At 38.3% G+C, this 26,601-nt stretch overlaps 1 protein-coding gene and 1 pseudogene across 6 annotated transcripts in view; both read left to right on the top strand.

The window, feature by feature from the left end:
- The window catches only part of LMNTD1 (lamin tail domain containing 1), a 541,299-nt gene that overhangs the window by 263,196 nt on the left and 251,502 nt on the right, over positions 1-26,601 (top strand). The window lies entirely within an intron of this gene.
- Positions 1,407-3,660, top strand: LOC122473964 (annotated as a pseudogene).

Below are 26,601 nucleotides of genomic sequence, written 5' to 3'. Positions count from 1 at the left end.
TCAACCAAATGAAAAATGCAAAATTGGGAAAGCTTCAGAGTGGAAAAAAGGAAAGGCTTCAGGTGTGTCCTGATTGGAGGTTGTTGTCATGGAGAAGCTGTAAGCAGGCTAACTAGAAGTGGAGCATCTTATGTGATTGGTTAGGGTGTGTACTTGACTTTCTCTGCTTGGTCCTAAATTGAAAGTGGGGACAAAAAGTAGGGAAGCTGTCAGTTATTAATCAAGTCCTGGCCACTTGGGGCTGATTGTTACAGAAGTTATTGTTTACCTTCTTGGATTGTCACTAGAGATAGCAATCTGGCTTCCTGTAGTCTGATTTAAAGTTGGCTGGCTTCCTGGGTTGTTTATCGTACATAAAGGGATTGGTTTCTTGGGCAGGTTGCTGCAGGTTGTGGATCAAAGTTCTATTTTTATATATGGTCTATTTTCCATTTGTATATTCAGTCTCTCAATATTTTTCCAAGGCTTAGTTGCCTTTGAACTCCCTAAGGTACTTTCTGACCCTGGTGAAAGAAACATTATTCAGGATATAAATGTTAGAAATCTAATTAAAAATTTATTTGGGAGTACAAAGTTAAAACTGCATACTTGAGACTTATAGCCATACAATATTTTATCTCAGAACTAACAATATGTCCAATCTACACATGCATGGTTGTATATTTCAACTTAGCTTCATGCCCACCCTCTTTGTATATTCTCCGTTCCATTTCAGGGAAGGATCCTGGGAACTATATTTTCCAAAATCCCTCACCAGAAGGTTTCAGGTTATATTCCCTTATGGGAGGTTTTTCCTCAAAATATAAAAAGGAAAAAAAAAATCCACTATTCTTCAGTGGCAACCATAGGCAGGCAGGTGAGGGCTTGGAGATGGTTAATGTGAAGTTTTTCCAGTGGCTTCCAAACATCCTCCTGAGAAACATTCACTTTTGTGAATCAGCTAAGGTCAATGGAAGCAGCTTTCCTTATGTTCTTGCACTTCTAGATTTCCTGAAAGCTTGCAGGGGCTTCCCTGACATTCGCTCTCCTAGCCCTTTGAATGGTTTGGTAAGTCTTTCATTCCCAATGTTAAACCCTATTTTGTTCAAAATACCTACAGTGATTTTGTCCTTCTGACTGACCCTGATGGAATGATCAGATATTCTGCCAAAAATAAGGGTGTACACATTGTCTGAGAATGTTCTGGATGAAACTGAAAACTGGAAACTATTGTGAAACAGGAAAGACAAGATAAAGAGAGGTATAGCATGAGGATAGAAGCAGAGATTCTAAGATGTCACACTGCTGACTTTGAAGATGTAGGAAGGGGACATGAACTGAGGAAACCTGGAGTATACAAAGGTATACAAAGGTATACCAAGGTATACAAAGAGAGATCCATGCAGCCCCTCATGTGAGTAAGAAATTGACTCAGCTGTTCTGGAATAAGAGTTATTCTTCTTGACCACTGTACAGCAGAAATCATTAACTTTAGGAGTGACACTGTCCATTTGAGAACTGGAACACAGCTATTTTGAACTGAAGAGCAATGGTTTGAGGGATGAGATTTGATACCACTATAAACATAACAGGAAGCACAGGACTGAAAACCTTCTGTACTGGATGGCAGGTGGACAGTGGCACAAGTTTGCATTTGTCAGTGAAACCAAAAGTATGATTTATTCAAGGGAATCATCATCTGGGATGGGAATATTGTCTTTGTGCCAAATGGATACATAACACAGTGTCTGAACCTGAATCACCCTTGCCAACTTGCAGTGATTTTTTTTAAGCCTGATGCAAGGAATAGTGGATTTACAGAGGCTTTTGGCCAAGCCTAAAAAACTAAATTATGCAGCGACAAGACTTAGTCATTTGGAAAACTGTCACTGCAAGAAGACTTGCCAAGTGAGTGGACCACTCTACAGAGACCAAATCTTCTGGGTTGATGGTGATCACTACAGGAAATGCACATGCAAACGTGGTGCTGTGGAATGTTGAAGAATTTCCTGTCCCCTTCCCGGTTGCTCCCCAGGATCCCTCCTCATGCACATCGCTGGCCAGTGCTGTAAAGTCTGCTGAGCAAAATGTGTCTGTGCAGGAAAAGTCCTTTCAGAAAGCCAGTGAATTTTAGCTAAAAGCTGCTGGGAATGCTGAGGTGGAGTTTTAGTAAAAAATTACAGAAGCGTGCCCTCCTTTGAACTGCTCAGAAAAGAATCACATGCAGTAGAGGTTATAACTTTTGTACAGAAAGATCTAAATGTGGTGAAAACTCACAGTGCAAAAACTAGAACACAAAAGCTACTTGTGAGTGCAAGAATGATTGTATCTCTGCCCAGAGAGATTCTGACTGCTGTAGAAATATTGAAGAGTGTGCAGCTAAGATGCATTACTGTCATGCCACTACTATGTGTGTAAACTTGCCTGGCTTATATCACTGTGACTGTGTCCTGGGATACGTTCGTTGTGGATGACTTCTCTTGTACAGAGTATGATGAATATGGCCATGGGCAGCACAACTGGGATGAGAATGCCATCTGCACCAACACTGGCCGGGACACTGCTGCACCTGCAAACTGGGCTATGTGGGGATTGGGACCATCTGCAGAGAATTCTGCCAAGAGGGCAGCGGATATGGAATATCTGTGGCTCTTAACAAATGCATCTGGGTTCAAAGGAAGCCACTGCGAAAAAGATATTGATGAATGCACAGGGGAAATCGTAGAGTGCCACAACTATTCCTGCTGGTTGGTACGACTGTGAGTACAGAAGTGGTTTTTATAATGATGGGACCTATTCACTGTCCAAGGAGGCCTATATTGACATTGATGAAAGGTGCTTTAAGAACTTATACCTGTTGGAATGATTCTGCCTCCATCAACCTGGCAGGGGGATTTGACTGCCTCTGTCTTTATGGGCCCTCCTGCTCTGGTGACTGCCCACATGAAGGAAGACTGAAGTGCAAATGGCAGGTGTGGATTGTGAAAGAAAACAGGTGTTCTCTCCATTCCTGTGAGGACCAAAAGATACTCTGCCAGTAGATAACTTGTGTTTGCTGGAATCCAAACGTTGACCTTTTCTGTTGCCCAAAGTGTGACACCAATGTCACGAGTCATAATGGACACAAGCTGTATCAAAATGGAGACAATTGGACTCACAGCTGTCAACAGTGCTGGTGTCTGGAAAGAGAGTTAGATTACAGGCCACTCGCTCCAAACTGAGCTGCGAGTACACAGTCATCTTGGAAAGGCATTGCTGTCCCCGCTGAGTCAGTGACCCCTGCTTAGCTGATAACACTGCCTATGATATCAGAAAAACTTGTCTGGACAGAGGTGGCATTTTAAGGCTTAGCAGCTCAGTGTCAACATGGCTGGATCTCCCTGCATGACCTACACATGCAAGAATGGAAGTGTCTGCTATTCTGTGGATTTGAAGTGTTTTCATAATAACTGAAGGATGTAAAATGGAATCATCATCATGGGGAAAAATGGACAAAAATGACCATCCAATATGATGAAGAACAGGAGTTGGTGGTTTTGTTTGTTTGTTTGTTTGTTTGTTTGTTTGTTTTTTACCACAGACAATTATTGAAGTCTCCATCTGAAGAAGGTGTTTGGGGAATGCATTTTGGACCTACTTTTTTGTTCATTCATGCTAACTTAATCTAGGGGATATACAGTGCGGTGCCTTTAAGTCTTTGCTTGTTAGAAGTTTCCCATGTTTTAAATCATGTTTCCCTTATCAGATCATTTGCAAATACATTTATATGATCTCATAGTAACAGTTGATGGAAATTTTGGTTTATTTTGTGTACTAACATAATAGAGACTCAGCTCCTTTTATTTATGCTTTTTCTGGATTTTTGGATCAAATTCTACAAGTAAAGCTGCCTAGTGTAATTTTGTCACCCCTAAACAAACAAAACCCAGCAAAAACAATGGAGAGAAAGAGTAAACATTTTAGCTCTCATATATTAGACTTAACTTCTTCATATGGTTTCATTTCTTATTTTTTTAAATCTTTCCAGTGTTTAGCACAAAGCTTTGCACAAATCTGTTAAATCAAGTTGAATTAACTATGCAGATGAAAAAAGAAATAGGAATTTTGAAAAAAGAAATAGGAATTTTGAAGCAAACCAAGTCAGAAGCAGTTGATCAAAAATGAAAATAAGTATAAAAAAGAAAATAATAAAATCATAAGTGATAGTGAAATTGTATATCCTGCTAAGGCCCTTCTACAAAGAGGAAATTTAAGATCAAAAGCATTAATTAGGAACAGTCTTAGAATTATCCTATGGTTTATTTCTGGTTGTATTTACCTTTTAATGCTTTTCCTCACATTCCTTCCTTTCTATTGCTCTTAACTCCTTCCAAACTAATCTGAAATCCTTTTACTTTCTGTTACTAGCCTATTAGTGACTTGTTACTAGCCTAACCCAAGCAACACCTGCCTCACTGGGACTTCTGCAGTAATCTCTCAATTGAGCTCTCTGCTCCCATGCCTGCACCCCCTCGCCCCAGTTCATTCTGTAGATCTGCACTGTCTAAGGTGGTAGCCACCAGCCACATGTGGCTACTGAGCACTGGAAATGCTGCAGGTTTGAATTGAGATGTGCTGGAAGTTGAAAGTACACACTGAATGTAAAAAATGTAAGATGTCAATGAACTTGTATGTTGATATGATAATGACCTGATGGTTTGGATATGTTGGGTTAAATAAGATCTATCAGTAAAAATAGTTTGATATATTTCTTTTCACTTTTAAAAATGTGAATAATAGAAAATTTAAATGTCCTATGTGGTTGGCAGTGTATTTCTACTGGACAGCCCTGCTCTAGACTGTAATCAGTAATCTTTTTAAAATAAAATTTTGTTCCTATTATTACCTTGCTTTAAACCTTGCACATAGGATAAAGACAAAAATTTGTAATGTTGCCTTTAAGCACCTGTCTAATCTGGCTTTTCCATCACCACATCCTCCTCCTCAACCCTCATAGCTTTGCCCTTCTTACAGTTCCTCAAAGTCACTCTTCTCTTCTTAGCTGCAGTTCCACTCACATGCTATCTCCTACCTGAAATGCTTTTCATACACTTTATGTGTCTGGTTCCTACTCATCCTTTAAGTCTTAGCTGAAATGTTACTACATGAGGGAGGCATTACTTGACAGCCTTATAATCTTAGCATAGGTGGTCATAACAAAATGTGACAGGTGGATAGGTGGCTTAAACAATAGAAATTTGTTTTCCCACGGTTCTAGAGGCTGGAAGTCTGAGATCTGAGTGCTAGCATGGTTAGGTTCAATGAAGGTTCTCTTCCAGGCTCTGAGATGGCCACCTTCTTGATATGTCCTCACATGGCAAAGAGAAAGAGACAGAAACTCTCTGTTGTCTCTTCTTATAAGGGCACTATTCCCAGAAACAATCTTAACAAAACTAAAAGACAGCCTATGAAATGGGAGAAGATACTTGCAAATGATGTATCTTATAAAGGATTAGTATCCAAAATCTATAAAGAACTTATCAAACTCAACACCCAAAAAATAAATAATCCAGTTAAGAAATAGGCAGAAGACATGAACAAACATTTTTCCAAAGAACGCATCCAGATGGCTAACAGACACATGAAAAGATGCTCAACATCACTTGCCATCAGGGAAATACAAATCAAAACCACAATGAGATACCACCTCACACCTGTCAGAATGGCTAATACTAACAGCACAGGAAACAAAAGCCTGAAGAGAAAGGGGAACCCTCTTACACTGTCAGTGGGAATGCAAACTGGTGCAGCCATTCTGGAAAGCAGCGTGAAGGTTCCTCAGAAACTTGAACTACTTCCCTATGACTCAGCAATTGAACTATGAATCATTTACCCAAAGGATACAAAAATACTGATTCAAAGGAGCAAATGCACCCTGATGTTTATAGTAGCATTATCAACAATAGCCACATTGTGGAAAGAGCCCAAATGTCCATCAACAGATGAACGGATAAAGAAGATGTGGGAGATTGTACATATAATCCTTGTGGTTGTAGACCCTTAACTTATGGGATGTGGTACAGTTCAGCAATAAATTATAGGATACCTAGTTGGTGTGTGTGTGTGTGTGTGTGTGTGTGTGTGTGTGTGTAATGGGTTATTATTCAGCCATCAAAGACAATGAAATGTTGCCATTTGCAAGTACATGGATGGAGCTACAGTGCATTACACTAAATGAAATAAATCAGTCAAAGAAAGGCAAATATCATCTGATTTCACTCATATGTGGAATTTAAGAAACAAAACAGATGAACATAGGAGAAGGGGGGAGAAAAAGAGAGAGAGAGAGAGAGAGAGAGAGAGAGAGAGAGAGAAGGAAGCAAACCGTAAGAGACTCTTAACTGTAGAGAACAAACTGAGGGTTGATGGAAAGAGGTGGGTGAAGGGATGGGCTAAATGGATGACGGGCATTAAAGGGGGCACTTGTGATGAGCACTGGGTATTATATGTAAGTGATGAGTCACTAAATTCTACACCTGAAACAAATTTTGCCATGTATATTAATTAACTAGAATTTAAATAAAAACTTGAAAAAAAGGGAGCTATTCCTATCATGAAGGCCCCACTCTCATGACCTTATCTAAACCTAATTCTTTTGCAAATACCCCATCTCCAAATACTATCATTAGGGGTTAGGGATTCAGTATATGAATTTAGCAGGAGGGCAGATGCAATTCAGTGTATAGCCTTCCCCAACCTATATTAGATCCCCTATTATTTTATCTTATAGCAATATGTTTTGTCCTGTGTAACACTTAACACAATTTATAATTATGTATTTATTAGTTTTACAGGGATAGCATTGCAGAGTTCTTATTCAGTAAATGGTTATGGAAGCATTTTTATTGGGCTTATGTACTTTCAGAGATAGAAGGAACCTTATATAGATATGAGGAAACTAATACAGTTTACCTTTATTTTAAAAAGGAGAGTTCTCTTTTCTGTGATTTATGTCTTATAAAGTTAGTAATATTTAGATTTTCTGTGATTTATGTCTTATAAAGTTAGTAATATTTAGACTGAGAAGCTGTATGACAGTACAATTCCATCATACTGTGATAAAGTACGATAGATGAGATGAGGAAATCCTGCAAATTTGTATTAGGAATGCACAGGTTTACCTCATGTCTTGGGATTATTTAACATGGACCCACTCTGTAATGCTGTGTGTGAGGGAGAGTGGAAGAGGATAAGCCTTTAAATTTCAAAGAAGTCTGAGATATCTTTGCTAGTTCCAAGTAATGCAAGTTTTTTTTTCAAATAATTCAAATTAAATGAAAAATGTGAAGTCAATTGTAATTGACTGTTGTTTCTGTTATCTCTCAGCTTTGTTTGTCCAGTGATGTCTTCACTTAGTCTTGATTTTTGAAAGATAGTTTCTCTGGGTATAGAATTCTAGGTTGATATTACTTGAGAGATATTTCCAATTGTTTTTCTGTTTGTTTGTTTTTTGTTTTTTGTTTTTTTCTTTCTTGTCTTTGCTTCTCAGTATGTAATGTGTCTACTTTTCTCCAGCTACTTTTAAGATTGTCTCCTTATTTGTCTGATACTTGACTATAATGTGACTTTCATGGTTTTGTTTACATTTATGCTGCTTTAGGTGTGTTGAGATTCTTGGATCTTGGGTTAATAATTGTCATCAAATTGAAAAATGTTTAGACATTCTTTCTTCAAACATTTTTTTCTGTCCCTCTATTTTCTCTCCTCTGAGACTCTAATTACACATACATTAGACTATACTGTCCCACAAATAATTTTTCAGTCTTTTTGTGGTCTCTATGCTTAATTTTGCATAGTTTCTTTTGCTGTATCTTGATATTCACAACAAACATATTTCAACAACATCTGAGTTTATGTTACTGAGGTGATTTTTTAAAAACCTCTAGATAATTGCAGGATGGGGGTTAGCTGCTAAGGGAACTAACTGATTAGAGGGTTGGAACTTTCAGTCCCACCTTCTGACCTCAGAGGATGTAAAAGGGCTGGAGGTTGAGTTAATCATCAGTGGCTATCATAATGAAGTTTCTGTAAAAATCCTAATCAAAGGGATTACATGCCTACATAATGAAGTTTCTGTAAAAATCCTAATCAAAGGGATTAGGAAAGCTTCCTGGTTGGTGAACATATAGAGGTGCTGGGAGAGTAGCATGTCCAGAGAGGTCATGGAAAGTCCATGCCACTTCCCTCAAACCTTCCACCTGCATCTCTTCCACCTGACTGTTTTTGAGCTGTATCCCTTTTATCATAAAATGTTAATCTCATAAGTAAACTGTTTTCCTGAGTTTTGTGAGCCACTCTAGCAGATTATCAAATTTGGGGAGAAGGTCATAGTATCTCTGATTTAGAGCCAATTAGTCAGAAGCACAGGTGACAGCCTGGACTTGTGATTGGCATCTGAAGTTGATGGGAGAGGGTATTCTTGTGATACTAGGCCCCTAACCTGTGAGATGTGGTACAATGCAGCAGTTAAGTTATAGGATACCTAGTTGGTATCCAGAAAGCTGGAGAATTGTTTGGTATGAAAAGCCCACACATCTGGTGTCAAAAGTGAGTTATTATGAGTAGTAGAGTAAGAGTAGAGGAGAAACACAAAATGTTTTTCTCTTTCAAGTAGTATGTATTTTCCATTAGTAAAAATATGTATACTGAATAGTTTAAGATAACCGTACAAAATTCTTATAAGCTTTATAATTAATTCTCCAATTTCTTACCTCTCCTTCCCAATATGCATATGTTTTAGAGTTAGTTATTATCATTGTATCAATTTAAAAGAAAGAAAGAAAGAAAGAAAGAAAGAAAGAAAGAAAGAAAGAAAGTTAAAACTGTTACAGAAATAATTCCACATCTTCATGGCTTTTCCTATTTTCAAGACTTCACTCTTTTTAAAATGATATTTCTTTCAATTACTCAATTGAAATATTTTGAAGAAAATTAAATTAAACTGGGTACTAACTTATGTTTATATTTTATAAGATAAGCTATTTTTAACATAAAATTTTCAAACATAATTTATATCCACCAACAATATCTAATTCATGTGTTTTATTGAAAATGAGACTCTCTAGAGTACTATGTACTACTAATCTTGCTCAGCACCACAGGCTCAACTCTTATCAGCTAAACAACTCTTCTTAGACAATATGATAGTTAATAAAAGAATCAGTTGTCCCTGATTGTTTATGCTACCTAAAGTCAAATTTAAAGGGATTATGCTATGATACAGGGTACCATCTAAGATGCTTGCAAGATGGCCATGGTATACTGCAATATTCATATATTTATATATATATATATATATATATGAAGTATATGTGAATACTTTAGTCCTAAGAATCACCATATATTATGAACACATACTTGGCAGTCTGCTTATGTGTATGTATATGTTAAAAATCAGGACTGTAAATCCTGCATGAAAATGCTGGAATTTGAAAGAGCTGCATGGAGTTAAAGTTTATAGCATGGAGTTAAAGTTTATAGCATGGGAGGTTGCCCCTTTGTCACAACTTGAAACACCACCAAGGCTTGAGGCATAGAGATGAAAGTCCTATAACTCAAAATAGGCTAAAACAAGAAAGTGGCTGCTATTGAAGCATTTAAGAAGACCAAAACTTATTTATATTATATCGTCTTCAAGTTGGGTATAATGTATAAGCACCCTATCTTTTCAAAAGGAAATTTCAGGCCAACTATTTAAGTATATCATTTCTTGGCCAGATTTTTTTGCCTTCAGTATAGGTGTGGTTTTGGTTCTCCCATGTTCCATCTTAAAGGAATTGTCAGCAAGATCTAATACCAATTACTTCATACCTGAGCACTATGATAACTCTATTCCTCTTTATCTCATCACAAAACCCTGTAATAGCTACTGAAGTCGTTTTCGTCATTCATCATTCTATCAGCAGTTTTTTGATGGCCTAAGGCGCTAACTGTGCTATACTGATGTAGATCTTAAGCTGTTCATTCTACATGGATCTTGAGCTGTTCATTCCACATCAGTATACTCCAAGAGGCAGATACAACCCCAGGTTTAAATAAGCCAGAACAGGGGCGCCTGGGTGGCGCAGTCGGTTAAGTGTCCGACTTCAGCCAGGTCACGATCTCGCGGTCCGGGAGTTCGAGCCCCGCGTCAGGCTCTGGGCTGATGGCTCAGAGCCTGGAGCCTGTTTCCGATTCTGTGTCTGCCTCTCTCTCTGCCCCTCCCCCATTCATGCTCTGTCTCTCTCTGTCCCAAAAAAAAATAAAACGTTGAAAAAAAAAATTAAATAAGCCAGAACAAAGCTTTGAACTTTGTATTATGTATTTGTATTATGCCCTCTCTTTTTAGATATACAGATATACAACCAAACAACTTGGCAAAACCACTGTATAAAGTAGATACATATCTGCCTTCAAATAAAAGATTTTAAGGTATTCTGATTATTTGAAGGATCAGAAAGTCATAATGTTTGTTAGTCTAGGCCTTTCCAGTTGTAAATGCCACAATGGGATTAAATACATACAGATTTGACTTCTGTGAGAGAAAAATTGGTGGGAGTCCGAGAAGGTGCTGTGCAAGGACCAAGCACAAGAAAAGGGACGGAAAGTCATATGGAAGGATTCCAGACTACCATGCAGCCTAAGGAAGATTCAGCAAGACTCTCAGGAAGTTCTCCAGCCAAACCTGGCTGTCAAAGGCGTTCTGGATCTCCCAGGAATGGACCTATTTTAGTAGCCCTGCCAATGCTCAGCCCTAACCTGGGAGCAGCCCAGTGCTGCTTTGTACTAAGCATGGCCTTAGTACAAACAGGGGAATGGATTTGGGAGCATGGCAGCTGGGCCCTGATCAAGTTCTCTGTGGTTACCTTCTCATGCCCACCACAGTTATTTTCTTAAAATATGAAATATAGTTCAGGATTCAGGAATTCATTTTATATAAAACATCCAAATCCACCTAATTGTAATTTCTGTCACAATAGGACTTGTATATTGTATTACTTCAAACAAGGCTGGGCACAATACAAACTACAACAACCAGGCCTCAAAGCAATATACTTCATAAATTGAGAGCAAAGGAATCTGCCAAGGTCCCAGAGTTGAGCTGATTTAATCTACATCTTGAATCTGTGTTTAGCAGCTTGGGCAAAAACAGAAACACATTAGGCTACTCTTGTTTTCTATTTATGACAAAAGAAAGCCAATAAATTTAATACCATCATTCTTCCTGGAACTAAACTCAAACAGGAATTTTATTACTTGCTTCCCTGTACAAAGAACACTCACTACCATAATGGGTCATATCTCCAATTGTGGATTTATAAAAGGATCATAAAATGCAGTTCAAGGAGATGATTCTTGTATTGGCCTATGCTAAAGGTAGAGGACTTAACAGTAAGCTGTAACTTGGTCAAGGAATTTCTTTTTGGCTTTAATAATAATGATTCAAAAACCCATTCCTTCAGGTATTCTAAAATAATGCTGGGAAGAAAACTCAAAAAACTCAGAAGAGAAGATAATAAGCCTGCTCATTAGACTTGGCTAGACTTCCCAATTACCTAAAATTGTAGAAAGGTCTTCAGCCGATCTTTGAAGGATGTAAATTTATAGGAGAATTTATAATCAGTGTTTTCTAAAGTGTGTTATATGTATCATCCATAGCTCAAGTGAAGATGTAAGAGGATAAACAAAATTTTTAATAATGTCATTTTAATATGTTTTAATAAATATATAACTAGTTCATTGAAGCCATGAGTTCACAGATAAAATTAAGAAAAAAAAAGATTTAAGACAGCTATTAAATTATAGTATATGGGTCAGCAGACATGGAAAAAATCAAATAGTGAGGATGATACTATAACAGGCTAGATTATGGCCCCCAAAGATGTCCAACACTAATCCCCAAATCTGTGAATGTTCACTTACATGGTGAAAGAGATTTTGCAAATATGATTAAGCTAAGGATCTTGAGATGAAATTACCTTGGATTATCCTGGAGGGCCCAATGATGTAATTACAAGTGTTCTTAAGAGGAAGACAGGAGGGTCAAAGACAGAGGAATGGGAGATGTGACGAGGAAGCAAGAGGTTGGAGTGTTGTTAGAAAGGGGCCACAGGCCAAGGAACACAGGCAGCCTCTAGAAGCTGAAAAATAAAAGGAACAAATTCTCTGTAGCTCCAGAAGGAACCAGCCTCGCCAACAACCTGATTGTAAACTTATTTAAAAGACTTGTTTTAGGGGCGCCTGGGTGGCTCAGTCGGTTAAGCATCCGACTTCAGCTCAGGTCACGATCTCACGGTCCGTGAGTTCGAGCCCCGCGTGGGGCTCTGGGCTGATGATGGCCCAGAGCCTGGAGCCTGCTTCCGATTCTGTGTCTCCCTCTCTCTCTGACCCTCCCCTGTTCATGCTCTGTCTCTGTCTCAAAAATAAATAAATGTTAAAAAAAAATTAAAAAAAAAAAAGACTTGTTTTAGGCTTCTGACCTCCAGAACTGTAAGAAAGGAAATGCCTCTTGTTTTAAGCCTATGATAATTTATAGCAGCAGAAATAGGAAACTAATACAGATATTCATCAAATGACTGACATTTGTGAAACATTGCTTTAGCAAGTGTCTGAGTGCAGGTATTTTATCTTATTTATTAAGGCAACAGTCACAAACTACAGATGCCAGATTTGTTGTAATTTGTGTATTCATCACTTAACAAATATTTCTGCAAGTTACTCATTCCCCTGCTATATAATTCATCTGTAACTGGACACTTGAAATCAGTTTTGTAATTTAATGATAATAATGGAGGAATTAATAGCATTTATAGAGCATTAAGCAGGCATGACACTGTTCTAAGCACTTTATACATATTATTTAGCCTTCTGGGATAGTTTCTGTTATAACCCTATTTTATAGATTGACTTTGCTGAGGAATGGAGAAGTAAAATAACTTCTCCAACATCACAGCTGGAACCAGCTTTAAACCTGCAGGTCTGTTTTTGTCTGGAGCCTGGGTTTTCATCATATTTAAGGAGTCCTGAATGTTCTCTTTCCGTTTCCTTGCCTAAAATGGTCTTCAGTTCTCCTTTACAATGATGTTGTACTCTTTTCATTAAGTGATCATTCTTCTGGTTGTAGAAACCAAAGCAAAATAAGAATACTTCTGCCTTCCCTCTACCATCTGATAACATTAAAGCATTTTCCTATCCACTGTTTGTTAATAATTTTCTCAATAGGAAGCTACTTCAAATATAAGTTAATATAAAGTAAAATAGTTTTAATAACACTAAACAAAAATCATGCAGAAGTAATAAAAATATAATATTCAGTTAAAATGCCATTAATTTTCTTTACAGGAATTTAGAGTAGTCTGTGCTTTTGCCCTTGCTTCTTAGAAAAGCAATATGGACCTTCCCCGTTACTGTGGAATCTTAAAAGGCATTTAGGCGCTTTGGGCTTCAGGTCCCTCTTCTGCGAAATTACAGTTGGGCTGAAAACTCCCCAAGGCTTCTTTGAATTCTTGAATTCAATGACTGCAATACATATATTTATTTCTTTTGGGAAGAATAATTCAACAGAACCCTGCCTGTTAATATGACACAGGACCCTGATTTACCAGACATGTCTAAGAGCCATGTGCCTTTGATGCTGGACTCATTACTTATCTTTTAGGCTGCTTATGAAATGTGCTCCCTTTCAGTGGGTGGGGCCATTTCATAATGTATGTTTGCTTGAATAGTCTACTTGCTCCTGTGAACTTCCTACCTCTTGGTGAAAATCAGGTGGTGAAACTGACCACCCATTTATTGTTTTAGTTTAATCTTCTTTAATTTAGTTCTCCAAATACTGCCTGCTTCAGCCACATACATTAATACGTAACATCATTTGGCTAGCAGACTCAGAAATGTCCAAAGTCAAGAATTTCACGGAAGGAATATCCACATTAGGTGTATGGTTGGACCAGATGACCTGTTAGGGTTTTCTGGGGAATGTCATCATTTTAACAGTGAAGGTCCCAGATCCCGGGAATCCCTTAGTCCTGGGATGGTTAGTTGCCCTTTCTAAGGTCCCTTAAATCCTGACTTTAGATTGGTGCTGTCCAGAAGAATTTTCTGCAATGATGGAAGTATTCTATACCTAAACTATTCAATTCAGTAGACTCGTGTGGCTATTGAGTACCAGAAATATGAACAGCACAATTGAGGAACTGAATTTTTAATTTAATTAAAGTGTAACAAGTGGTTACTATATGGGACAGCACAGCTATAGGTGATGCCATGAACATGATCATTAGTGAGCTGCTTCGTGCAACAGCCCTAAGGGAAGCACCCTGGAAAGCAGTCTGAATGAACACTTGTCTAACACTCAACCCACCAGCTTTATTTCCTATATCCATTGTTATACCGACAAGGCAGTGTAAGTTTATCCAGGAATATTGATAAGATGTACCTTTATCACTCTTGAGGTCAAAGGATAGATTCCATGATGGCTTTTTGAGAAACATGTTATTTAAGTTGTGTATTTAGTCTGAGTTTCAATAGATGAGTAAGCACATCCAAATAAAAGCACTCTAGTAATTAGTACTTTGTGGTTCTGCTGTTAAGACATAAACAGCTGTGGATTTTAGGTATATGGAGACTGAGCCCTTTCTGATCTAGCCTAGTGGTTTAGTGAAGCTTAGGGACATTATACCGAATTAAGTTCCAATTTGGAATGAGGACTGATTTAAAATTTTCCTAAGAGAAACCCAGAGAACTGAAGTTTGCTTTATTATATTAAAGTGAGCAGTCAGCAGACAGAAAAACACAACATTACATCCTAAAGGAAAAAGAGAGTTTTCTTGAATTGCAGAATGTTGACACCATACATCTGTCTGACATCAAAGCTGTTGGTTATAAATCTTGCAGATAACTGATCATCCCAAATCCACAAAGGCAGAAGTTGAAAGAGAAGTTGGAACATCAGAAGAGGCAAAGAAACTCCACAGCCCCTGAAGGAGTTGAAGCCAGTTACAGTGTGACATATATCTTAGGTTTCTGCAGAACTTGGCTGTCCATTTAAATGCTAATGTGCAACCCTGGCAAATCCTAGGAATTAAAGTGCTGAAGCAGGCAACAGCACTGGAAATTTCAGACCGTTGTTGAATATTTAGCATCCATGTGCTAAAGAGCTCAGGTATACTTTTAAATGTCAGAGAACACACCACAGCTTTCACTACGCTCTGCTATGAATTCTTTGGCAATGTGCCACTTTTTAAAGAAAGTATGAGTGCAGTTTTGAGTTTTCAAGTGATTTTTATTAAGTTGATCTGAGAAGCAAAACAAGCAGTCATTACCTACAATTTATACATAGGGTATTCAAAATTTCTTCCTGGTTAAAAGGTTTTGTTTTATCTCTTAAAGTTTCAATCATCTTCAACTATGAGAACTGAAAACAGAAATTTCAAGCAAATTTCAGATTTTCTTCTCATTTTATTACTCTGAATTTAATACTGTAGCACATCAAAACTATATTAATATATCACTGAGCCAGCAACAAGCAGACACTTTGAGAGGTAGTAATAACATGTTATTGAATTTGGTACCTTGAGAAAAGGAAGAAGCTATCTCAAGGCTTAGAGTGAGCTTCAGGAAGGTCAATTATATAGGGAAATATAGCTGCTAGATGGGTAACTGCTATAATCTCTAGAGAGTACGGGTTCTTGGTATCCAGTCAACAGTTATATGCAGATTATCATTCATATGTTGGGCGTTGGGCTAGGTGCTGGGGATGTAATAATAATAATCATAATCATAATTATAATCATAATCAGGCTCTCATATACTGATTGCCCTGTGAGTAGCATTATATAAGTGCTTTACATATGTTAATTCATTTAATCCGGTGAGGACGTAATCCAACCTGTAGGTGTAAGCACCCTTATGAGGTAAGTATTTATGGACAGGGAAGTTGAGGCAAGAGATTATGTAATTTGGCCAAATTAATGCAGTTTATAATTAATGAAAATGGGATTAAAACCCATATAGTCTTATCTTAAAATTTACACTCTTAAAACCCCTATACATAGTGCTTTAATCCTTAATGTTACATTCCAGTAACATTTTGACCATTCTTCTATTCCAAATTTCTTTAGGTATTTGGCTTTTTAAAAAATAAAATGTTGACTCTCACTTGATGATAAATGCCTTGAGATTTTCCCCTAGTGTGGTGGTTTGCCCATATCTGGTCTTCTGTAAATGTTTGTGGTACAGTCAGTGTACAGTAAGAAGAAAGGTTTTGGAGCTGGATAGAACCTGGATAGAATCCCAGCTCAACTACTTACTCAATGTATGAACTTAGTTTCTTCATCTGTAAAATGGAAAGAATGGAGTTATTGTGAGGATCAAATGAGATATAAAATTTTTAGCACAGTACTTGGCACATGACAGGCTTGCAATGAAAGCTCACTGTTATTAGTTAAATAAATTACTTGTTTTAAAAATTGTTAACCATTATTTTATCTTTAAACTAGAGATGGACTTAGAAATATGGAGCCATAAAAGACCTGAGAGAATATAGACCAAATTCTAGAGCTGAGGAAAATGACGTCTAGTTAGACTAGAACCCTGATAGTTTAATGTTCACTCAGGTCTCTTTATATAGAGATCTTTTCTCTCTCCCTTCATCCCTTCCCTTCTTCTATTACTTTATTTACTCACTCAGTATATTTTTTATTAAGTACCTACCTAGGTACCAGGCTCTGTAATAAGGATAAATCAAGTAGTGAGTTTCCACTCCTGACCCAATTTCTTCTCTACCAGTGGCTCAGAGTGTGAATCCTGGACCAGCAACAGTTTCATCGCTTGGTGTGATGGTTAACTTTGCTGAGCCATGGAGTACCTAGACCTTTTGTCAAACATTATTCTGGATAGGTCTGTGAGTATGTTTCTGGATGAGACTAACATTTGAATTGGTAGGTTGAGTAAAGCAGATAGACCTCCCTGATGTGGTTGAGCCTCATCTAATCAAAGACCTGAATAGAACATAAAGGCTGAGTAAGAGGGAATGTCATCTTCATGAGGTCCCAATAGTTCATTTTTGCTTTTAATTCCCTTCCCTTTGGAGATGTGTCAAGTAAGAAATTGCTGCAGCTGAGGTCAGAGAGGTTGTTGCCTGCTTTCTCCTCTAGGGTTTTGATGGTTTCCTGTCTCATATTCAGGTCCATCATCCATTTTGAGTTTATTTTCGTGCATGGTGTAAGAAAGTGGTCTAGTTTCATTCTTCTGCATGTTGCTGTCCAGTTCTCCCAGCACCATTTGTTAAAGAGACTGTCTTTTTTCCATCGGATATTCATTCCTGCTTTGTCAAAGATTGGTTGGCCATACTTTTGTGGGTCCAATTCTAGAGTCTCTATTCTATTCCATTGGTCTATGTGTCTGTTTTTGTGCCAATACCATGCTGTCTTGATGATGACAGCTTTGTAGTAGAGGCTAAAGTCTGGGATTGTGATGCCTCCTGCTTTGGTCTTCTTCTTCAATATTACTTTGGCTATTCAGGGTCTTCTGTCGCTCCATACAAATTTTAGGATTGCTTGTTCTAGCTTCAAGAAGAATGCTCGTGCAGTTTTGATTGGGATTACATTGAATGTGTAGATTGCTTTGGGTAGTATTGACAGTTTAACAATATTTATTCTTCCAATAGTAGGAGGGAATTTCAGCCTGTCTGCATGAGCTGGGATATACCTCTTTTCTTGCCTTTAGACTTGAATTAAAAAATTGGTTGTTTTGGGGTCTCAGTCCTGCTGGCCTTTGGACTAGAACTTAGACCATAAGCTCTCCTAGTTCTCAGGACTTCAGATTCAGACTGAAATTTACACTATTAGCTCTCTTGGGTTTCCGGCTTGCTGACTGCAGCTCTTGGGACTTCTCAGCCCCTCTAACTACCTGAGCCAATTTCTTATCAGTCAGTCAGTCCTATTGGTTCTGTTTCTCAGGAGAATGCTAATACACTTGGGAATTCCATTCAGGGTCTACCCTGAGATTGAGCCCATCAATTTGTATTTTACCACCCCCCCCCCAGGTGATTATTACATGCACTGACACTTAAGAACTGCTGTATTTAAGGGGCTCCTGGTGGCTCAGTCGGTTAAGCATCCGACTTCAGCTCATGTCACGATCTTAAGGTTCATGAGTTCAAACACCATGTCAGGCTCTGTGCAGACACTTCACAGAGCCTGGACCCTGCTTCAGATTCTGTGTCTCCTTCTCTTTCTGCCCTCCTGCACTTGTGCTCTGTCTGTCTCTCTCTCTCTCAAAATAGATAAACGTTAAAAAAAAAAAGGGAGAACTCCTGTATTTAAGACACACATCCTTGATTGCCCAGAACAATGAGGAGGGCAGCATTTTAATACCAGCACAGTTAAACTCCTGAGTCATGATTTATTTTTAGATCTCACAAATGAATGTCACCTCCCTGAACTAGCCCATTTTGACAGAATACCTTCCCTTCAGTAACAACCAGGAGACCCTGGTTGTCCAATTTCTTAATGAGCTTAGTGCATATAAATATAAATGTGAACATTCTGAATATCTGTTGTTGGTGTTGTTCCATATAAATACATTCTAAAGACTAAGTAAAACAGGTAAAAAATCTCCCCTCAAACCCTCAAAGGATTCTAATTGTTTTTACCTTTAGTGTGGGATGGACCTTATCTAAAGCAAGAAAGCTACAGACACAACAAAGCATTTTTACTCTTAGAGTGTTCAGCAGAGCCTGCTGGAGTTACACAGTGCTCCCTCCCCAGGCATCGTGATCTTCATTATTCCTTCCCCGTGATTAAACATGCAGCTCTGCTTTCAGACTCTTCAAGGGCAATCAGAGGAGCTACAGGAATTCACATTCTGCTGTTCCGTTACCAAAACACTTACACTGTCCTCATGGCTGTTCTGGGTTTTTGTGAACTATTGGTGGTGCATGTTTGCCGTTTGCATAGTAGGAGTCCGTCAGTAATGAAGGTCACAGACTTTTTTTATTTTTTCCTCAAGGAAGATTATCTGGAAAGAGTTTCATTTCTTTCCTAACAGAAAGGACACTTGAACAGGTAATAGACCTTTTGTGTCAAAAACATTGTACCAGCATGTGATCCATGAGTGGTGTTCCACATCAGTAAAACAGACCTTCAGCCAAATGGCATGTTCTGGAATTCTTTGTAGGCAGATCAGCAGTCAGTTTTTTAGTGCACATACACAACAAATGGATTATAATATGTTGTGGGTTATTAATCAAACAATCCAAGCTTACATTTGTCATCATCCACAAATATTCCTTGAGAGCTACTATGTACAAGCCAGTATCCAATGGCATGGTACACAGACACAAACACAAAAATGCTAAATCATAATCATTAACCCCAAGTATGTATTTTTTTTTAATTTTTTTTTCAACATTTATTTATTTTTGGGACAGAGAGAGACAGAGCATGAATGGGGGAGGGGCAGAGAGAGAGGGAGACACAGAATCCGAAACAGGCTCCAGGCTCCGAGCCATCAGCCCAGAGCCTGACGCGGGGCTCGAACTCCCGGACCGCGAGATCGTGACCTGGCTGAAGTTGGACGCTTAACCGACTGCGCCACCCAGGCGCCCCCCAAGTATGTATTAAGTACCTACTGTGTACAAGCCAGTGTCCTAGGCAATCATGCATAGCTATAAACTCAAAAGCCATTTGATGAGTGCCTTTATGTATTAAGCATCTTTATTAAGGCATTTATATATATTTTTTCCTCTTTAGATCCTTTCAACATCTATATGAAGCAAGCATTATTGTCACCATTTTATAGATGAGACAGTGACATAGAGTTGTTAAATAATTTGCTCAGAATCACTTATTTTTGTGAAATGGAAGAACCTGATCTTAAATCCTTATCTTTCTGAATCTGAACATTGTAAATTTGTGTGTGTGTGTGCTTCCAGAAGTTTTTATCTAAATGGTAAGTCAGAACACATACATTAAAAAATAAACAAACAAATAAATAAATAAGTAAGCAGAGACAAACAAACACAACCAACCTCTACAACAATGCAAATTTGCAAATACAACGTGACAGGTGAAGGATATAAAGAATAAGTGTCAAAAAACAGATGGCGATGGATACTGTTCTACCAAGGTCCTGCTGGTAAATCAGAAACCACACCAGGTTTGGGGTTTTGTTTGTCATTTTTTTGAGACAGAGAGCAGGGAGCAGAGGGAGAGAGAGAGAATCTGAAGCAGGCTCCATGCTCAGGACAGAGCCTGACAAGGGGCTCCTTCCCACGACCCTGGGATCATGATCTGAGCCAAAATCAAGAGTCAGATGTCCAACTGACTCGGTCAGCCAGGCACCCTCCACAATATCAAGTATTTTTAAAAAGAGATTGACCAAATGGGCATTAGAGAACTAAAAAGGAAAAAGGGAACCCAGAGGTAACTGCAGGAAGCAGCTCCCGCTCCTACACTGTGGAAACAAAACCAAGAGGTTGGAAGTATCAGAACTTAAAAGCTCTAAGGAGAGGTCCTGCCCAGTTGAACCAGACCTCTGAGGAGGGGTCACTAACTGGCTGGTAATTCTGAGAGGGGTTGTTAAAGCTGATCCTGGGAAGGTGGTGGGAAACAAATCTGAAAACTACAACCAATTAATACTGGAGTAACTGCTGCAGATGAAAAATAAATAAATTAGTTAATTAAAACAAAACAAAGCAAAGCAAAACAAAACAAAACAAAACAAAACAAAACAAAAAAACATTGCTGCTGAGATGCCCAAAGATATGGGAAGAACCAGGATATCTGGAAGAAAGAGAGAAAGTACCTTCTCTTCCTTCAGCCTCTCAGTCAGCCTCTTACACTGCCATTCGCAGGGCCTAGCATGGACCCAGCCAACAAAGGAAAAATGTCTGTTCCTGAAATCCTTATTGCTTCTAAGTTCACCCAAGTGGGGCATAGACCACATGATGGCCCACCTCTGCACTGACTAGTTCATGAACTTGAGGAGAGGCCTCATGTATGCAGAATTCAGTTTCATTTATCCCCTCTGCTCCATTTGGTGCAACTCCACTCATGCTCTTGGCTCTTTTCATTCTTTTGGGTTAAATAAAGTAACATTTGCCAGGTTGTCCACCTAGCAGGTAGACATTTTTCTGGTTTTCCACCACCAATTTAATGACTAGTACATGAGTCTACTGATTTATGTCCTTTTAATTCTGCTCATTGCTCCTGATACCTTGCCCCCTCTAACAGTACAGATTTTACTCCCACTTAATATGCCTTTCTGATTGTCTTCTTTTTACCAATGGAAGCCTTCATCTGTTTATATTTTCTTTTTCTACATTATTATCTTCTGATCAGAACTGGTTATCACTTTTTCCCCAAATTGTAGATGAAATTCCTGGGATCTGGGGTTTCAGAGGAAAGGATACTTAGAACAAAAAGAATCCTCAAGTAAAATAAATCATTGGTTCTCTACACTTCAGACCAGTGCTAATTTATGATGAAGTTTTCCCTAGTGAAAAATAAAGACAATATCAAGAACTAAGAGAGGCAACAAGGCATGATGGTTAAAAGTGAGGGCTGTGGAGCCACTTGACCTGGTTTGAATTCTGGTTCTGTAATCTTTGAGAAGTTACTTAGCCCTACTGTACCTTAGTTTTTTCATCTGTATGGTGGTTGTAATAAAAATATCTGTCCTATGGGGTATTATGAGGATTCCATTAGTTATTACATATAAGCACATAAAACAGCACTCGATAAATGCAAGTAATATTATTTTTAGATAGTTTAACTATACTAATGGTTATTTTTTGGGGGAATAACTGCCTTATAAAAAGAGATAACATTATTACTACTTTTTTTTTAATTTGAAAATGCTCCTTCTTACATTAAATGGAGTTAACAATCGATATGGTGAAATCTAAAAGTCCTAGAACACTGTTATAAAACACTCCTAAGATATATAAAGAAAGGAACAAAAATCAAACAAGAATTTGTGCAGGGATTTTGAGTTTATAAAGTATGAATTTACCCTTTTAACATGGATGTACTCGCTGCCACCCATAGGCCAGACCCTGGGACCATCCTAGAAATGCCATGATGAGCAAGATAGACATAGTTCCTATCCTCAGAGTGGTGGCAGTTTAGTAGAGCTTCTCATGTAACTTGTTTAATTTGTTCCTGATAATCATCCTGGAGAAGGATATTGTTGTTATCATTATCAACATCATCATCATCATCATCATCATCATATCATCATCCCTATTTTCAATAATAAACTGAAGCCTCAGAAGGGGGAGAGATCCCATTCCTTGTGTTGTACAGCAGACAAAATTTGTGGTTCTTTTCACTACAACATAATGATAGACTATGTGTAGGCCTATTCCTTCTGCCAGGCAATGTATCTCTGTTCTCATAATGGGATCCTGTGGGAATATGTGCTTAATAAACTTGTGTAAAGGTCAGCTTTTCTGGAACACATCTAGTCTGTGAAATAAGACTGAGTATAGAATTGAGTTTTTCCCCCAAAAGAACAGTTAGCTAGAGAATTTAACAATTGAGTCTCTAACCCTTTCACCTCTTATTTGTTGAGTATGAAGGGTCTGAAGTGTATCTTTAATGTCTCTGGCCTCTTCTTTCCCCCTTCTTTTTTTTTTTCAACGTTTATTTATTTTTGGGACAGACAGAGACAGAGCATGAACGGGGGAGGGGCAGAGAGAGAGGGAGACACAGAATCGGAAACAGGCTCCAGGCTCCGAGCCATCAGCCCAGATCCTGACGCGGGACTGGAACTCACGGACCGCGAGATCGTGACCTGGCTGAAGTCGGACGCTTAACCGACTGCGCCACCCAGGCGCCCCTTCTTTCCCCCTTCTTTACGACCTTGTGCGCCAATATCCCCCAAAAGGAGACTTGACTATGGTAATATGCCTTGTGGGTCTGCAAGAAGGAGTGCAATGCATACATTGGTTCTCTTCTCTTTCTACCCATTTATTTTTTAAATGCCATTATCTTTTGAACAATGCCTGCTAAGGGGTCATTTGATAATGATTTAAGATGATAAAAATCTTAAGTCTCAAAGGAAAGGAATTCTGCATGATACTCAATGGTGTTGTACATGCACTCTCTGCTTAAATCATAGCATATTGGCTTTCCGCTCTTAGTTTTTTTAGTTTTGATCCATTAATCTCTCATGAAGTTATGGTCTTTGGAGTGAGATATTCATGTTACATCCACACCACAAGCTTTTGAAGTAGTATGCTAGGTGCCTTTCATATGTAAGCTTATAAATCCTTACAACAGTCCCACCAGGTAGATACCTGGAGTACAAAAGAGGAAACAAAAATTGCTTTTAAATCTACCTCCCTCCTTACATAAATTTTTTAAAATAACGATATGGAAATGTAATTAAATAAAAGATTTACAGATAAGTTAAGTAAATAAGTCACCCAACTAAAAAGGTTTGAAGCTAAGATTTGAACCCAGAGCTCTCTGGCACCAAATCTGTGTTTTTCCTTTTATACTAGCACTTCCCAAACTGTATACAGCCAGACATGATTTCCACAAGGTATTAATAATGCTATTCCTAGGAAGACATCCATTATCAAGTATGTTTGGGAAAGAGTGAACACCCTTGATTCCTTTGGAGATTGGCAGTGTATACTATGTAGCAAATTAAGACTTTCAGACATCCTGTTGAGTACAAAAAAAAAAAAACTGTTTATTTGGCTTACACTAGCATTTGAGTTTCTACTTCCTTACTGATTTAAACACTTAACAACATTTGCTGTAGGATAGAGAAAATGGGGCTTTGCAATGCATCAGTCAAAACAGTGAGAAAACAGGGACAACTGCTAGACTTGGATAAAGAATTTCCCCATAGAGCCAGGGTCACTGTCTGAATCAAGATGGTCTGCTGAAATCCAGAAGACAGAGTTAATGATGGTCTTTGGAATAGAACGTGTCATGTAGGGAATAGAAAAGGTCATTCAAAAGAAAGAGTGTTCTAAGTGGAAAGGCCCCCATTTAGCTGAAAGCACTATCTACTTACAGTGTGCTGAATGGGCAGGAAGAGGCTGCAATTAAAAAGAGATTTATTACATTATAATTTTATGTATAGTTATTGTTGGGTCCTTTCTCATTCTACAGATCAAGGGCAGTTAGATAGACTGACTCACTTTCCTAGGGTGAATAAACATCTTGGTTTGTAGGACTTTCAAGTCTAAAGTTGACCACCCTACATTTACTAAAAATGATTATTTGCAAAGGTTGTTACTAATATTCAGGCCCCACATCCATGTGATCCAAAAACATTTTTAAAATGTATTCACTTTATCAAGAGAGTTTATTACGCATGTAATTAATGATATTGTTTTGATACAGAGTGAAGCATTCTTGTATATTAGATGTTAATGGTATAATTTGGGATCTGTCAGGGATACATCATTTTTTTTATTCTTAGCAAATCAGAGCAGATCAGTGTAATTAATCTGATATTGGCCCCCTTAGTAATGTAGGCTTTGCCCAAGAAGACCTTGTGCCAATTCCAGGGCTGACAGGACAGACCCACCCAGGAGGTGGAAAGCACCAAGTTTTAGGGTTGTAGCAGCCTCCAGTAAGTGGTAAGCCATGAAAGTCCATGATGGGAGTTCATAGAGATTGACAGGCTGCATCTAGTTGGCCTGTATAAGAATAGCAGGCACATGGCCTCTGAATTAGAATCAAGGCAAAGCTTCAAGTGGTAGAACCAGCAAGAACAAAAGAGAGACAGTTCTCAAAGGCAAGGCAAGTGCAGGAGGCCCATGGGGACATTACAGAGGAGTGAGAGGCAATATGTAGACCAGTACAAAGGGCCTCACCCCTAATGTATGCAGGCAGCAAGGTGTTTAGTAGCATAGCACAAGCCAATGGACTCCCTCTAGGACATTTCATATTAAACTCTTCCTGACTGTGAAGAGATCAAGGGCCCCAGGCTTGTAAATATTTCCTGTCCAAGAAGGGCAAGACTGAACACATAGATGGAAGATCATCAGAACTAACCAGGAGAAGATACAGAAAGAGGAAATGGGGCCTACTAATTGCTGATTGCAGCAACTGCTCATTCAGTTCCTGAGGGCTTAGAAATTCTGGGAATTGATAAGTAGAAACCAACTGTGAACCAACTGAGTCTCCTAACCTACTCAGTATTGTGAGGAATGTATAGGGAAGACCTATAAATACTGTGTTTGCATGCATCTTCATCCTCTTTATGTCTTCTGAAGAAAGAATACTTGCTATGGGTGGGATTCTTCAGGAGACAGGGCATGGAGAATGTGGGACTTGGGCACAGAGCTCCATGTCATCTGATGTTAAGTAGTTAGTTTATTCCTAAAGAAGGAGGAAATGGAGGGATTTAGCAAAGCTGTCATCCTCTTTTTTTTTTTTTTTAATCGTGTAGGGCCTCCTTTACAAAGAAGATAGCAGACTATTTATTTTCCAGTTAAAATGGAAGAATTTCTTTCTGAAATTTTAGTGTTAGAGTTCATGGTCCTGCATATCTTCTGTACCTAAATAAAAACATCTGATTTAAAGTAGACTGTTGTTGAATTATGATACCAAGAACCATGCCACCACACTCTAAAACCTTGCAAAATGAAAGCTCTTGTAAAGTTCCTTTTAAAATACTTTTTTTTTTTACAAGGACATCTTATAGAATGTTTCAAATGACTGGAGGGGAAATAAAGAGATTAATCACTTTATAAGCACCAATTAATGTGACTCTTTATGCTATTAGTGTCTTACTGGACAATCAATTTTTAAAAAGACATAAAAGTTTCTAGAATTTACATTGCTATGTTTCAGCTAATGACTGTTTATTATTCCCTGGCTCAACTACTTGCTGATTAATATCCTTGAAACAAAATCCTTACAAATATTTCCTTTATTTGGAAGTTCAGTTTCAGATGTAATATTCTGCAGTTAGTTCCTCTGAAAGGGAAGATCTGGAAACAAAGAAGTAATATAATTTTCCAAAAACAACTCTGCAGATTAAGTTCTGAGTGTGATTTCTTTGGGTAGCAAATTCCTCCAGATCTCCTTCTTGCATCCCCTAAATTTACCTTATTATTCAAATGTTTCCCATGAAGGCCACTTTTTGCTACTCTTTTTAATGTAGATAATCTTAGGGTTTTACTGTCTTTTTTGCTTTCTTCACATACTTTTTCTGGACCACCTCTCATTACTTCAACTGACATCTCTAAACTTCTGACACTAAATTTATAGCTCTACCCCAGACACTCTCTAAAGCTCTTGACTGCTTTTTTTTTTTTTCTTTTTTTTTTAATTTTTTTTTCAACGTTTATTTATTTTTGGGACAGAGAGAGACAGAGCATGAACGGGGGAGGGGCAGAGAGAGAGAGAGAGGGAGACACAGAATCGGAAGCAGGCTCCAGGCTCTGAGCCATCAGCCCAGAGCCTGACGCGGGGCTCGAACTCACGGACCGCGAGATCGTGACCTGGCTGAAGTCGGACGCTTAACCGACTGCGCCACCCAGGCGCCCCTTGACTGCTTTATTGACACCTTCTCTGAGAAGTTTCATAAGCATCTCAAACTCGACATGTCTAAAACTGACCTGCTCATCAT

The sequence above is a fragment of the Prionailurus bengalensis genome, chromosome B4 (assembly GCF_016509475.1).
Source record: "Prionailurus bengalensis isolate Pbe53 chromosome B4, Fcat_Pben_1.1_paternal_pri, whole genome shotgun sequence".
Classification (NCBI taxonomy): domain Eukaryota; kingdom Metazoa; phylum Chordata; class Mammalia; order Carnivora; family Felidae; genus Prionailurus; species Prionailurus bengalensis.
Note: the sequence above shows the minus strand (reverse complement) of the source record. Positions and strands in the feature narration are given on the sequence as shown.